We start from the raw sequence: 17,405 nt of genomic DNA, 5'->3' as shown, positions 1-17,405 counted from the left end.
ATTAACTGACAGAGCTGGTATTTGAGATACTCATAACCTCTTCAGGCCTAATGCATCAACAATAATACTCAAGAGTTGGCAGCTGGCTTAGGCTATTGTATACCCTTGCAAGAAACTATTTAATTGACTTTATAATATGCATTTAGAAGTGATAAAGGATGCAAAAAGAAACAGCTAAATGTGGGGTATTTACAGAAGTTGTTCACAGAGTATGCAAATGACATTTAGGACTGATATAGGGATGGGTGGTGGGGTGTTATCCCACAAGGATGGGTCAAGAGTAGGGCTTGTCCTACAGCAAAAAAAAAAAAAAATCCTCTTAGTTTTAACAAACGAGTTTTGATGTAATTGTTTTTGTCAAATTCACTTTCAATTGAAGGGGGTTTAGCCTTCCAACATGAATCCATTCTAACTCTGTAGAATCTTTGAAACCTTCATACATGTTTCTTTTGATGGCCTTGGTGGTGCAGCGGTTAGCATTGTCACCTCACAGCAAGAGGTTCTCCTGTTTGATTCTCAGCTGGAGCACCTTCTGTGTGGAATCTGCATGTCCTCCCTGCGGTCGAGTGATGTTTGAGGACATGCAGGTAGGTGCATGCATGAATGGGTGTGCCTTCTTTGAAGGTTGGGCATTGGGCTGGCAACTCGGCACTGTAAAAAATCCACTGCCAATCATTAGTGGACCAGGGTTCCACTTTGGCAATCCCTAACCGGAAAAAGCCAAAAGACATCAGTTTATACATGTTTCTTTTAATTCTATTTTATGATCTTTGTTTTGGCAAGCGGAATTAAGAGTTTTCTTAGGGGAAAATAAAAAACACACTATACTAAATGTGTCTATTTTTGTAGGGGATCAGCAAGTGATAACTGGTAACCATGTTGGCCACATGTTTTGTTAAGCTGAATATCTCCAGGTTAACTGCCAAATGATGTTATATATTCAGACACATGTTCTGAGGCATGAGTAAATTTATGAATAACTGTTTGCAGTAAAGGGAAAATTCAATGACTTGTGGATATCCATCCAGTAGGCATCGGTTTCATTTGTGGGATCTCCTCCTTCATATCATGCAATAATGAGGAAATAAATTAATCATATCAGGTATTCAGTGACTTCCTTTAGTGAAGAGTAAAGTATTTCTATCTGATTAATAAATAAATGACAGAATAAATAATTGTATAAAATATCAGAAGTACTGGTCAACTGAATTCCTATGTTAAGAGTCAATTAATATGATAACTGAATGCACTAAAGACCTGGTCTCAGATGTACTGGTCAATTGTCTTCCAATGTTTTAAGGCAATAAACACGAATGGATACCTAAGGCATTGTTTGTTTTGTATGGATATTTTGTGTTTGTTTGTTTCCAAATATCCAGATATTGCTGTTGTGACTGTATAGCAGTATTTATTTACTGTATTTATCACATGAAGATTTGGACAAAGAAAAGACATAATTATGCAAGAGTTTGAAACAAGCAGGGGTTGGCTTATGGTACTGATTGCCTCCTCTAATAAAAAAAAAAAAAGAGAGAGAGAGAGAGAGAGATTTTTAATTTAGAATAGCAATCGACTTTCTTTTTTTCTTGGGCCCTTGGAAGTATTTATCTGCATATTTTGTTTGGGCCTGATTTGGAGATTTACAAATTCAGGCCATCCAATTCATACAAATGTTGAGGACATCAGAGGCATTGCCAAGTGGGTGCCTCACCAGGCTGCTGCATAAAGTAGCTAGGAACATGTTCTTTTTTTTTTTTTTTTCAGGCTGGCTTAGGTGACTAAAGAAAAAGAAAGGCTTAGTATATGTATTTGGGGAAGGAGCATGGAAATCTTTCTGAATAGATTTTAAGCCTGGGCAGTACTTGATTTTTTTTAATTGTGTGTGGGGGGGCATATTATTCAATTGAACCACATTTTGCTGCATTATTATACTCTTTACCTGTGGAAAAAATATATGATTTTCTGGTAGGTCATTGAAAATTGCAGCCAGTCAATAATGCTAGATAGTATAGGCTCATACCTCCTACCGTTCAAACAAATTATGTTAATGAAAACCTCTTGCTCAACTTTTTAATTGAATAAGGATCACCATATTTAAAATTGTCTCTGATTTGGGGTCTTTGTCTCTTCATTATTGTTGGCTTAGTTCAGAATTATTATTATTTTTTTAAACAGGAAACATCTTTACTGAATTATCACTTATGACAGACGCAATACTCTTTTTACATAAACGAAAACAAACCATATTGAAATATTTTCAACTGCAAACATTATATATCACATATTGTCTATTATAAAGTCATTGGCATTCAAACATTACATATCTCATTCAATTCTAAAACATTAATTTGTATTATTTTGCATGTATTGTTCCCACAATTCCCATTTTTCCTATGTAATTTGATCCTACTCTTTTCTAAAGATCCCACTTCCAGTTCTTTTATTTCTGCTACTATATTTACTACTTCCAGTATATTTAGTTTAGTTTGCTCAAACTTTTTGAGCAGAACATTGAGAGTTACACTGGGAGAGGGGGCATAAAATGTCACAGCTGGCTCTGATTTTCACCTTATATTTTGGTCTGTTTTCAGGTAACAGTCGTGGTTTTCTGGCAAATTAGTGAGGACTGCAATTACTAAATAATGACAGAAATATGAGTTTCATACATAATAGTCTTTAGAAAAAAAACATGCTAAATCAAACCAAGTCTGCTATTCCATCACCTCTCTAAGTTTGTAAAGGCAATATTGTCCCTGGTTTTTGGTTCTTTGTACCTCATCATTTTTTATATTTCTCTGTGATATTTTAGCTCAGTGTTGAGAGATATTTGGTTTCAGTAATTTTAACATATTATTCTAACAATAGTGAAATGAGGAGATGCAATCCTGTGTGGCAGTTTTTTTATGTATTTATTCATTCATTCATTTGATCTCAATCAATAATTTACGTCAATAGTCACAGTCATACAAGCAACTATAACTGATTATTGTATGTGTGTGTGTGTGTGTGTGTGTGTGTGTGTGTGTGTGTGTGTGTGTGTGTGTGTGTGTGTGTGTGTGTGTGTGCATATGTGCATATACATGTGGGGGGCATAGATGCTCTCAATTGTTCCTGATTTTGCAGATGTGAGGGGGACATAAATGCTCTAAAATGTTCCTGATTTTGCAGAATGTCTCCGAGTTTATGACACATAGTCACTAAAAAATGATTCCAGAAATTTGAGTTTCAAACTTAACAGCCTTCAAAAATGTATGCTAATACAAAGCCTGATTGTTATTCTTGCAAGTTTCTAGTTGAAGGCAAGAGCTATCCTTGATCTTTGTCCTTTGCTCACATTATTATTTAGCATTTTCCTACATTCTTAAGCTACATGGTTGAGATGTGCATGTGTGTGCATGTGTGTGCATGTGGGGAGCTTATAGTGGGTTCTACACTCTATTATGACAGCAGTGGCATGAGAAAATAAATGTCTGAGTGGCCGCTATTAATGTGTTTCAGCTATAGTGGCAGTATCTGGATGGAAATGATCAACACTGTTGTAATTTTTTTCAGTTTAAGCCGTCATTATTCTGTCTTTGTGGAGGTAGTGTGCATTTATGTGAAGCCAGCTGGAATAGATTATTAGGTCTGTTTTTAAGACAACAGATATCTGAGGTGTACAGTCACAATAGTGGCTGTAACCGATGAGTATAGGGATTGTCTGTGATGAAAATGAATGTGTATGTGTGGTGAAGACATTGTATTGGATCTAAAAGTAACAAGTTGGCCATAATTTATTTTCACCCTCTATCGCATTTGGTTACATATGAAAACATCGAATGCTCATAACATCTAAACCCTAAACATCAAGACCATAACATCTAAACTTCAAAACATCTAAAACTCATAACATCGAATCTCAAAACATGAAAACTACAAAGCAACTATAAATAACATCCCACACACTGGTTACTACGTTTCTGCAGGTGGGCAAGCCCCCCTGCACCCCCCAAGTGGGGGGTCCGCCCCCCACACATCACGTAAATTAAATATACCAACTCCAAGATCACACTTCAGTGGGGGAAAATGTTCATTTTAAGTTTAAAGTTAAAGAAACGTAGTAAGCAGTGTGTGGGATGTTATTTATAGTTGCTTTGTAGTTTCCACTGTTTTGAGATTCAATGTTATGGGTTTTAGATGTTTTGAAGTTTAGATGTTATGGTCTTGGTGTTATGAGGAGTAAATGTTTTCATATGTAGCCATCACATTCAGATATCAGCAGCACATTTCATAAGTGGCTCTCTGTGGTGACTCTGGTGGTCTGGGCAGGATAACTGTGATAGCAACTTAGTGCTCTTAGTTCTGGTGTTTTGTGATAGCAACTGATCACTGGCAAGAGTGCTCCATTGAGTAGTATTGTCATCTAAAGCTGCTTGAATTCTGGTTGAATTTTTGGCTGGTGGTATCTGCATGTACTCCTGTCTATTTCTGTGTTTTATACACATGCTTTTGTTTCTTCAACCAGATCCTCAGCTCTATAGTATGTGCCTCTGTCCATTTCTATTTTTACTTGCATCCTCTTCTAACATTACATTGGAATACAGAAGGTAACTATTTTTTTTTTTGGCGGGGGGCAAGTAGGAGGCAGGCATTATTCCTAGATAAGATTTAGATCGTTTGTTGTCATTGAACATAAACTTTAGACACAACTTATTTTCCTTAAAAGAACAAATGAGACTGAATCACGCTCCTTACTTATGACTGTTTTCCACATTCCATCATTAGAATAAAGAATAAACAAAAAGCAAGATAAGTCTGAGGATTGCAATTCTTCCCAAATAAGCTTAAACAAAACTGCTGATTTACTCATTGCACTAAAGAATGAATTGATTCATCTATTGGCCTGGAAGGCAGATAAATTGCTTAATTCTGTCATTTCTGCCAAACTGTTAGGCTGGGTTTAAAAGCATGATGAGGAGATAAAGAGTAAAGTAACATGAAAAAAACAAGAGAAAAGTATTATATCTGAATGGAATAGGGTCTGAGTAGGGGGGGCACTAGGGAGGTGCAGAGGAGCTAGCGTGCAACAGAGACCCTCATGAAGTCCTTTGTCTATTCCATGTCACTTAACACTGGCCTTGTTGATTGCTGTTATATATCTGAGGTAAATACATTCAGCAAAGTGGCTATAATTAAGGGGTACATACTGAGGCAGTCCATAGATTAAAGTGAATGACACCATTTGTTGTTTGATTACAGTTAATGGGCACTGATCTTCTATAATATAGCCCCACCCATTCAATTGCTTCTTCCAGCGTCTCATTGTACTGAAGTCACCACCCTCCACAGGAAACAATATTTAAAATTAATAAATTGAAGAATAACTTTTATAATTAGAACAGCAAGGCACTTAGTACTGCTTGAGAAAGTAACAATTACAATAAAAGTATTAATTTAACAAATATACATTCTGATGAGACTTTTGTCACTCTTGTCACTCTAGAGGCAGAAAATATAGATTTTATGTAGAAGGGCAGTGCTGAACTGAATTTGTTCCTAGCAACTTTCTTTATAGAAGGGGAAAGCTGATGCTTTCATCAAGTAGTTTTAAAGTTTGATTTTAAATGGTTCTGTGATGCAGGCTTGTCAAGATTCTGGCAGGATCTGGTTCCGAAGTGGTAGCGCTGTTTTGAATTTGGGTCTAACGAGAGTAAGGTTTTCCTTGTGCACATCTCTTAGGATGTAATTTTGTTGCCTTGTAGCTTTGTTATAGATGCATCCACTAGCAACCTCATGTAGGAGAAATTTTGTACAGGTTTATCATGACTAATGTGATTTTTTATCTATTCAGCTGAAAACGATCATATTATAGATGTGAAAGAGCCTCTGTACATTATTATGCACTGGTGTGCACACAGAGTTCTGAAAGGTGTGAAAGGTGTGAATCCCTTGACAGTCTGTTATACCCCTGGTGTGGTCAAAAATGCATGAACTGTCTTGGAGTTTTGTGAGCTGTAAAATCTTAATATATGACACATTTTAAGGAAAATGTGAAATTTCAGTAAATTCTCATGTGTAGCTATTTTGTGATTCCTACTGTTGCATTATCAGGCAAAACATTGCTTCTTTCAGTCTGCTTATGTTTGAGTAGAGTTAAATTAAATACTCACAAGTAATACTATTTTTCATTGTGTAAACCTGTTTACAAATTAATTACAATGTGTAGAATATTTATTTATTTGCTCCTCTCCTAGCCATTCAAACTTTCCTTTGTTCTTCATTAGTTTATAATCTGAAATGACTTTTAAAAGAAATAGAAAAATAAAGTTGCATTAAATGGCTGAAATATCCATATTCATTTATTCCAAAGTAATACGTTACTGGACTCACTCATTTATGTGAACTAAAAGTTGAGACAGATGATCACTAATTCAGTTCTGCATTAATTTATTAGTATTGGAGATTCTCCATTAGAGAACTAATACACAAAAAATAATTCTCATAATACCCAACAGTATTTTACTTTGGAACAAACACCATCTTAGTACATACTGTATGTGTTCAACTCAGTTCTACATTACAAAAAATACTACTTAAAGTGAGTGACAGATTAAAAAAAAACGTCTATCACAGCCAATTGATGTAAACCCAAAACAATAGAAAAGCAGGAAATCAAAAACATCAAAAAAGAAAACACAGCCTATTTAATGTACAACATAAGTGTTTGTGTTTAGATTAGATAAACTGAACTTCAGTGTAACAAACTTCAATTTAGAAACAGCCGATAGATTATAATCACTGACAATAATCACGTTATTAGAAATGTATGATCACATTAAAAAAAAAAAAAACATAGAGGCCAGTTGTTTATATAGCTGGTAAAGATTTTAGATTACATTGAATATTAATACTCATTAAGATTAGGGTTACAATAAGCTTTAGAAAACAACTGTTATGAGAGTTCTGTAATTACTAAGTCTGTGCTATAATCATCACTTTTCCATGTAAGAGATACTTGATCCAAAATACAAAATTAAAACTTATTAAAATTTTTGCAAACTGTGCTATGTTTTGCCAGAGCTTTATTTGCATACTTTTTCTTGATTGTCTGAAGATTTTCTGGAATACACTCCCAAAGTCTCTGGTTAGTTTTAGCTGCATAGAAAGTTGGACAACTCAAATGATGTGCAATGTAAACCACATCCTTACTTTGACAACTGAAATACTTTATATCATAAATGCTGTTGTTAATGTGTGATGCAAAAATAAAATGTGCAACATTAAACATAAATGGAAAACCTACAACTCTGAAGGTAAAGGAAGCACTGCTGTTAAAATCATTATGTTTCAACAAATACTTTAAACTTCATTGTTTTTTGTAAGTAAATTTGGGCGTTATCTCAACAATATTGGCAAGTTCATTGTTCCCTACACTACCTTTCTAGTTAGATCTAATAACATTCATAACTCTTCCACTGTCATCACTAATAAGAGTTGCAAAACTAATGTGATTGTTTTAAACTTTGACACAATCTATTTCAAAATAGGTTGGAATATACTGTCCCTTTTATTGTCATCTTCTCATGCCCTACTAGCCACATGGAGAAGTGGAACCCCGCAGTCAACAAATAAATCAGTTAAAAACTTGACCTCAAACAAAAAAAAATCATGGTAATATTATACAAACTTTCCTTTAATTTCTCTATAAATTGGCTAAAATGTTTCTGTGTTAAATCATTAACATATGATCATATTCTTAAGCAATGCTTTCACATTATGTCTAATTTGGTTTAATCATTTAAACTGTAGATGCTTTTGTATTACTTTTGTAGCTTGTAAAATTATTGTTCATAAAAAGGGCTTTGTGAGGATCTTTCTGTATGGACCTCTTTTGAAAATGGGCACCTACCCAGTAAACTTTCCTGATAATCAAATGCCAATAAATAAATATACTGCAGTATTTTTCTGCATATGCAAGTTTTACCTCTTTGTAGTGTGTTAGCACATGCTGACCTAGACTGTCCAGTGAATGATTGCTGAGGTATATTATTTGTCCGAGGTTCAAATCTCATTATGCATAAGGCTTATGGAATCCCTTTTCTTACTATGATCAGGATTCTATTGCTAGACAATTTGTTCAACTGTGTTTGGCTAGTACATGGAAAAAGAGCATCATGCAAGTCAGAAACTGTTTCAGACCCCTTGAAGAATGCACATCTACCACAATGTACCTGGAAGATTTGTGTTGGGAGATATGCAAAGGAGGAAATGCACTGACCCTTTCAAACCACATATGTGTCAGTTGTGGCGTATAATGTGAAAGGCAGACACAGATGTATGGTAGTCATACTGTAAGTTATCAGCAAGAAATGCGGAATGAAAGTGAAACTGCAACAATAACATTGTGTACAACAGAGCATTGCTGAGTATCATATCAAATGTCCAACACAAAAACATGTAAAAACACTGTGAGTGTAAATTTGTGAGCTGTTGCAATGATCTAAGTGGCAGTCTTTCAATAGAACCCCTGTCTAAAAACTTACATAGGCTGTGCCTCATGCATTTATTTTGCAAGGAATCCTGCCAATGGAATCTTCAAATCCTATGAGCCCTTTGTTAGCATTGTGTGCTAATAAGTCCTGTATGACTACATGGTATAATGATCCACACTTTGAAAAGACCAAGAATATATGAAAAATAAAGTGCAAGCAAACAAACAGACAAAACAGTGAAGGTGGGGCCATCATATTCTACTATATCAAAACAAGATAAATAATCTGCTTAAATATGCAAACTCTATTACCACTGTAAAATAAAAAACAAGAAAAAGCATTAAGAAGGGCAAGCCCTTTTGACCCCCATGTAGTGCACATTGATCCCCGCACTCCCTTACTTAAATATATTATCAGCAAAGTAAGGGCAAATACCACTACAACAAAAAGTGTTCACAAAGCTTGTTGACAGCATTCGATTCTGTAAATGCTATAGCTGAAATGTGCTTGTATTGGATTAGCCAACACATGTGTTATGAATACTTGTACTCAGGAAAGACCTTGACACAGAGAAAGTCCTCACACTACTCTTTTCACTTACTTTTAAGGCACAGCTATGCCTTGTAGCACAATGATGATGCCATGCCTTCAAATATGATCTGCCTCAACGTTTTAGTAAGACTTCTTCTGTTGCATATGCAATTAATACACAGTTCTCTAGACTGAGGACTTAAATAGTCAGCTGTTCAAATCCAGCAATGTCAACATAATGTGTGTGGGTGAGTGTAATGACATGAAATACTGCCTTGTCCAACATTTCCCCCAAATCTTTGCATACCTTTTAGGTCAAGTATAGGCCTTTTGTCATGTTGATGAAGTTATCCCATTCAAAAATGAATGTGTTCTGTGACTCTTGCAGTAAGATTTCTCTGTAGGGCATGCAGTTAATATTGACTCACACAGCATGTGGATTTATGCAGGTGTTCAAACCTGGTAATGTATATGTGCAAAACAATATTTAAAAACAAGAGTGGCTAACCATACAGATGGTGATATGGCTCATAGTGTGCACAGTAACATGGCTAAAGCCTTATTGTTTTCCTCAGAGAAAGTTTAAAGGATACAAGGCCATTCAAAACATTAGTTAGTTCATCCATTGAAGTGAGTCCTTTCGGAAACCTGTACCTTGAAGTCTCCTGTGGTAGAAGAAGATAATGCACAGCTTTTTAGAGTTTGTAACTTTATATCAGGGGTTTAAATCTGGTAATGTTTGTCTGTCAGACAATAGTAACAGACATGAGTGGCTTAGCCAAAGACTGTTGATATGGTGCAATCACAGCTGTGCGAACACTAACAGGGCCAGAGTTTTTGGAGGCTTCAGACTGCATTTTAGGTGAGCCTTAAATATTGCATCACACTACTGATGTAATCCATTTGAGCATGTGATTTGTGATACATCAGAAATAATTATTTTTGCTGCATCGGTGACTGATGTACAACTCTTTGAAGTATGACCTCAGGTAGGTGTTCAAGTCTAGCAAGGTGTATCTACTGATTATTTAAAATATGTTTAAAGGCAGGATTTGCTTCTACAAAAAGAATGCTATTTATTGTATGTCTTAATGGAAACATTTGTTACTGTGGACAGTAACGGAAACTTTTGTACTTTCATACATAATTCCATACATAATTATGCCATTCATGTAATGTTTTCAATTTCATGCTCATTTTACTTTTTTTTGTAACAACTTGCAAATGGACTTTGCTCAGTCAGGCTATCCTGGTCAATGAATGTAAAATCAATAAATTATATCACTTAGATGGTTATACATACTTTTTTGATGAACTAAACATCTGCTCTGCCTGTCATGTTATGTTATCTAAACTCTGTTTATGAATCCTAAGCACTGTCACTAAAAGTCAGACACTAGACACATTTCAAAAGTTTGTTTCCTAAAAGTTAAGACTGCAGATGAAGTTTCATACTTTTAGATCAAAGCAAGACTGCTATACAACTGGTTGCATGTTACAGACTACCCTCCCAATCTCAAGAACCCCATTCAGCCTTCCTGAAGACATTGGAAGATATGAATGTCTCACCAAATACCATCATATTGGGAGACTTCAACTACCCTAACATAGACTGGGTGCACTATTCTAGCCCTAACACCCTAGCCCAAAGGTTTCTGGAATTCATAAACTCTAATGCAATGGAACAGCTAGTCACCTCTCCCACAAGGGGAGATAATATACTAGACCTGATCATCACAAACATGGGGACAAAATGCCCCACACTGGAAGTATTCCCCCCACTAGTGGGATTTGACCACAAACTAATCACCCTGGATATACATATTCCACCTCCACCCCCAGCACAAAAGACTACAGTGAAAAACTTCTCAAAAGCTGACTTTACACTTCTTAAGACTGAGATGGTATCATTTAAGCCCACTGGGCCAATGGAAACCACATCCCACAATGCTGAATCCTTCACAAATGCTTTCTACAGACATCTCCAAGAATGCATGGATCGTGCAATCCCAAATAAAACCAAGACCCTCTCCACCAAGGAAAAGCGTCCTGTCTGGTGGACCCCAGCCATAAACAAATTGTATAACAAAAGAAGGAAGCTACTGCAAGACAGAGCAAAATCCCATAAAGGGAAGGCATCTCTGATCAGCACTAGTAGAAAGCTACGTTCTCTCATAAAAACATCCAAGGCCAACTTTGAGAGAAAGATCGCCAAGGACACTAAAGATAACCACAAGGCATTCTTCAGTTATGTTAAAAACCTGGGCGGAAACCCTCAGATATGCTCAGAGTTAGTACACAATGACAAAAAATTCACCGAACCCACAGATATTGCCAACATTCTGGCAGACAGGTTCAGTGCAAATTTCTCCCCTCCCTCACCCCCAAAAGAAGAAATACATATCCCAGCTGAATGTAACCTCCCTGTCATCTCAGATGTCCAGATGAGAGCCGCCCTCAGCAAAGCAAAAAACACAGCATCAATGGGACCTGATGGTATCCCCGACTGCGTGATACATGAACTCCAAGAGGAGCTAAACCCGCATATAAAAATGCTATTTAACCTTAGCCTTATTACAGGATATGTACCGGAACACTGGCGTACAGCAACAGTGGTCCCACTCCAGAAAGGAGGCTCCGCTACAGACCCTGGGAACTACTGCCCCATAAGCTTAACCAGCCTGGTCTGCAAAGCTATGGAAAGAATCATTATGGAACTCATAAACAGTGACACTGGGGACCTACAGATACTTGATCCCACCCAGTTCAGCTTTGTAAAGGGCAGATCCTGCCTTTTGAACCTGGTTGACTTTTTCGAAACAGTCACTAGAGCCATTGATGAGGGCAAAGCAGTCCATACAGCCTACCTGGACCTGGCTAAAGCCTTCGACACAATACCCCACTCAGGCATCATAGACAAGCTCAACAGCTTAAATGTAAATCCATATGTCACAAGATGGGTTGCAAACTGGCTAAAGAACAGAACCCATAAAGTCAAAATTGCAGGAGCCATGTCAGACTCAAAGCCAGTCATAAGTGGTGTCCCACAGGGCTCTGTCCTGGGAATCTTCTTGTTCGGCATTTACTTCTCAGATGTGAAAGCAAACATGTGAGGGTTGTGGCTGACAAAGTTCTCCGATGACTGCAAACTAGGCGCCATAGTCGATACACCAGCTGACACATACATCCTACAGAAAGGCCTCACTGAAACGGACAACTGGTGCTGGAATCATGGCCTTAAACTGAATGCCGAGAAATGTATAGTCATCCCCTTTGGGAAAAACAAAGTACCCACAAATTATCACATAGACAGTAACCCACTGAGTACGGAAAAAGTAATCAGAGACCTGGGGACCCAAGTCGATAGTGACCTCTCATTTGACACCCACGCTGCCAAAGTGGTTAGAAAGAATTTCTACCTTGCCCACCTTATCATGAAGGGGTTCACATCCAGATCAAAGGAGGTCATTGTACCCCTATACTCCTCCCTTATCAGGCCCATGATTGAGTACAATGACCCATTTGGTATGTACCTCACCCGGCACTTACAACAGCTGGAGAGACCCCAGAGGTACCTCACCAAGAGGATCAAGGGTCTCCAACATATGTCATATGCTGCCAGGCTAAAGAAACTCCAGCTCTATTCAGTAGCATACCGCCTGCTCAGAGGTGATCTGTGCCTGACGTACAAGGCCATGTCCAACCAGGAATTGAGGGACATGCTCCACCTCAAAAAATCCAAATCCATTAGAACCATGAGAGCTAAAGATTTAAACCTCAGCACAAATATGAATAGAACATGCTGGAGGGACAGATTCATAACTCAGAGGCTTCCCATACTCTGGAACAGAATCCCAGTTCATGTTAGGCAGAGCCCCTCACTGACTCTCTTCAAGAGAAATCTTGACGAATGGATGGGAGATCGTAGGTTTACCCCGGGGGTCATCCCTGTGTCACTACTAGACAGAGGCACAGTAAACTAATTTTAATAAGTAAGAGGGTCTTCAATGTGTCACTACTAGACAAAGGCACAGTATTCTAAATCTATTCTGTACACTTTAGTACCACTACATGGGGTGACGAAAGCCACATCACTAACGCTAGGCTTATAAATGCCCCAGGGTAGATAGCCTAGTACTAAACTATGAAACTATGAAACTATAAAGTTAATCATACACAGAGTGCCAGACATCCATATTGATGAATGTCAAAAAATAACAACAAGCTTTATAACAAAACTTAACATTAAGCACATAAGGGAGCTCCATGTAGTGAGAACAGTGCTAAGGATAATGAATGAAACTGCAGAAGTATCTTAACAGCTGCTCACTAGCTTAGGGGGTCCTCAGTGTTGTATCACAAAGGCAATATTTTGATGATTTAGGCTGATTTCAGGAAATGTTTTTAATAGTGCTTTAAGTGCAGTCCCGTCCTGTTGATTTAATGACCAGAAGTAATTAATTTATTTATATAATGCACATTTGTGTAGTATAAATGCATCTGTGTACTTTAAGTATTAGACAACATAAAAATAATTTAATTATGCTGTGCATTTATATAGCCTGCAAGTGTAAATACCTTCTACGTGAGTTTCTTCCCAATGCTGCCTTACTCTATATGCTTAACATTAAATTTCAATTTAAATCATTACTTTTGATATTCACCAATTGGGACATCCAGCACTCATTGTATGATCAAAGTAACTTGAGTTGATTTAAAATTAGGAAGCCTGTATATGCATATAATATCAGTTGACTGCATATAACAAGGAAAATAGGAATCTATAAACAATACAGGGGAAGTATGCTTGGGTACCATAAACTGCCTAGCCATACACACCTTTAAGTGGGCACACCTAAAGTTCTTGATGCCCTTTTCAGTCACTGATTTGTTAATCTTGTAATTCGAGCAAGTCCATGTATGATATCCTTGGGGAAAATCTGTTTCAAGCATGTGTAAATAGCTTTTGCTCATATGGATGGTAAAACTGTGATACTTTTGTATAAAAATTAAATGTACATGGATGAGTCACCTTCAGATTAGTGAACACTCACTTGAACAAAACCCACATAACCAAGACGACATTACCGAAACTTCAAATTAACGAAACCTTACAATAACAAAAACCGAAAACCTGAAACAGTTCCTGACCTGCAGTCTGTTGCAGCAGTAGCTACCTGGATAGAAATATGCCCTTTTCCACAAGGTAGTGTGATTTAGGAGTTGGTATAATTAAGTTATGGGGGTGGGTGAGGGTAGAGCCCCCCCCCCCACATGGGGGGTGCAGGAATGATGTACTCAGTTTAATGTACTGTGGACTTATGGGAAGGTTAAGTACTGGTATGGTGTTTTAGCTATGTATGGTGTTGTTTTGTTTTCATGTTTGTTTACAAAAGGTGAGGGTTTTCAGGAAAGTGATTTTTGGGCTTTTGGTTTTCGTTATTGTCAGGTTTTGTTTAAGTTTTGATAATGTCATATTGGTTATATGGGTATCGTTCAGTTGAAGTAGATCCACATGGATACACACCTTATTCATGTAAATTACAAAGTAAACTACATTGAGATAGGGAAAGCTAACTTTCCTTGGCTGGATTTCATAAGCAGATAATTTGAATTGTTAATAAAAATATACAGGTTAATCATACAATTCTTCTGTTTAGGTGAATGGGCATACCATTTGTTATGATACCGTATAACATGAATAAAAAGAACATACAGATTATGTAATCCAAATGCAATTATGAATGCATAAAAAACAAGATAAGAATTACATTTGCGATAATATTATAGTAGTAAAGTTTTTTAACACTAAGAAATGATAGAGTTTGTTTTGCAGGCAACACTGCTGCTTTCAGATTTCCAAATAAAGACATTAGGCTGACAAATTAACTTTTGTGTATAATATAAACAGGGGTAGGTACACTCCACTTACCAAGACTCATAATTATTTTTTTTTCAACCAGCCAAAACATGTAATATTCACTAACATTAATGACATTGATAAAAAATAATAAAAAAAATACTTAACATCAAAGGTTATACATCAGATATAAAAAAAATGTTGAAGAAAATATGGTTAGAAAAAAATGTGATATGTTGTGAATAAATGCTAACAAACAGCATTGCTTATTTGTGAAATTTCACAGTTGTGACTTAAAATGCACAGCCTGTCCTTTTATCAAAGTGCACTGACAAAACACTGTGAATTTCTTTTATAACATCTTATTCAAATTTAATTTTTCATTAGTGGTGTGAGAAGACATCTTTATAAGATTAATATATCTGAAATTAAATTATGGTGAAAGATTCTATGCAAGTCAGTTGCAGATATAATAATTATATCCCTTTTCCAGCTATAAAACATAACAGATGCCTAATTAATTCTCTGTTTTGCTCTCATTGAAAAAACATAAACCACAGATCCAGAAATAGTCCTCAGTTTTGGACTGTGATTTCATGAAAAAGTGAAGTCTAGGTAGATTCTTTCTTTCTATATAGTAAGATTATTTTTGTTTTCTTTGTCAGATATTTGATCCATTAATTTATTATTATTATTATTATTATTATTATTATTATTATTATTATTTTAACATTGTTTGTAAGCATGATTATTCACAGCATTGCATTGTAAACTATGGAAAATTTTAATTTCAGGGAAAAATACAGTCTGTTATGATTTTTACCCTATTCATACAAACTTATAGTGTTTATTCCTCTTTCATTCTTTCTTCTTGAATAAAACAAATAAGTTTAGTGATAGAAGACATAAAAGAGTCTTAAAATTGAGATAGAAAGAAAACAATGGAACAGGTTAATAGCTTTAAGTATCTAGGAGGGGTGGTTGAGGATAAAAGAAGTCTGAATGAGGAGGTCAAAGCTGGAATCAGAGATGTTACAGTCAACTGACACAGCATGACAGAGGTATGCCATAGAAGCTGAAAGTAAGATATGTAAAACAGTGAGATCTGTGCTGCCGTATAGCACAGAAACCTAGGCAGTGAGATCTACATGTTATTGAGGTACATAGTGTGAAACACAAATGTAGGAGACAGGACAAATCACTCTCCTTTCTGGTTTATATCACACTATACAGGCAATATTGTTAGGTATTTGCAAGTAATTATGAAAATAAGCAATGTTTCCATAAGTACCCAATACTTCAATAAACGAGTGCCTTATAAACTGCTGCATGACATTAAGTGAAACCTTAGGCATTGCTGAAGAAAGCTATCTTTGACATTAGCACTATAAGTTGTACATCTTATAAGTTCATAGGTTCATGAAACTGTAAGATGTGCAACTTACAGTGTAAATATCAAAAACAGCTTTCTTCAAAAGAGTTGACTCAATACTCAGTACTCAAAACTCAGCACTCAATACTTCAAAAAATGAGTGACTTACAAATTGTTGCATAACATTAAGTGAAACCTTAGGCATTGTTGAAGAAGGCTGTTTTTGATATTTATTTATTTATTTATTTAATTTTACATTTGTTGACTGGGATAGTCCGACTGGATACATGTCCATTTTCAGTGGAGGCCCAGCGAGAAAAGCTCCAAGCACAACATACAGAAAAAATAATACAGGAAAAATCATAATATCAATACATGTTGCAAACAGTTTACAGACTGTGTTCAGTCAAGCAAGTTATACATTTGATCATTATTAAACTTATATAAGTATCTAAACTAACAGTTATGTCACAGCTTGCATGTAGTATAAAGTACTATTTGGCACACAATTATGGAAAGGAGCTTGTCAGGATTAGAACAAGGACATAACCAATGTGTCTTAAAAATGTTGTCTGAGACTTTTTTTGAATTGAGTTAGTAAGGATACTAGAGTAAGGTCGGCAGGAAGGGAGTTCCAAGTTTTGCCGACAGAGTTGGAAAAAAGGGAGTCCCCAGCTGAGTTACTGGTTTTGAATGTTTGAACCAGCAGTTTGTTAGATGAGCGAAGTGGCCTGAGGTTACTGTAGGGGCTAATGATGTTTTTATGTGCAGGTGTATTTTCAGGTTGGCTGAGTACTTTGTATGCCACTATAAGCTGGTTGTATTGAAGTAGGCTAGGTAATTCAAGCCACCCTAGAAGATTTAGGTTATGACAGTAGTGTGTCCTAAATGCCGTGCATGTAGCAAATCTAGCAATGTGGTTATAACAGCTAGAGAGCTTGCTAAGGTTGGATTTGTTCAGATTGGTGAATAAAGGGGAGGCATACAGGAGGGTAGAGAGTATATGGGAATGGGCAATAGCAGTTCTAGCAAGTGGATTATGAAAAGGTTTAATCTTATAAAGGGAGCCAAGTTTTGTATTAATGGTTTTGATAGTTTGGCTGACATGCGTATCAAATTGAAGGTTATTATCTACTATAACACCTAAGAGTTTAGTTTGGGCTTCTGGGGA

The sequence above is a fragment of the Protopterus annectens genome, chromosome 4.part0 (genome assembly GCF_019279795.1).
Source record: "Protopterus annectens isolate FY-2018-M chromosome 4.part0, PAN1.0, whole genome shotgun sequence".
NCBI lineage: Eukaryota > Metazoa > Chordata > Ceratodontiformes > Protopteridae > Protopterus > Protopterus annectens.
The sequence above is the reverse complement of the archived record's forward strand: the minus strand, read 5'-3'. Positions refer to the sequence as shown.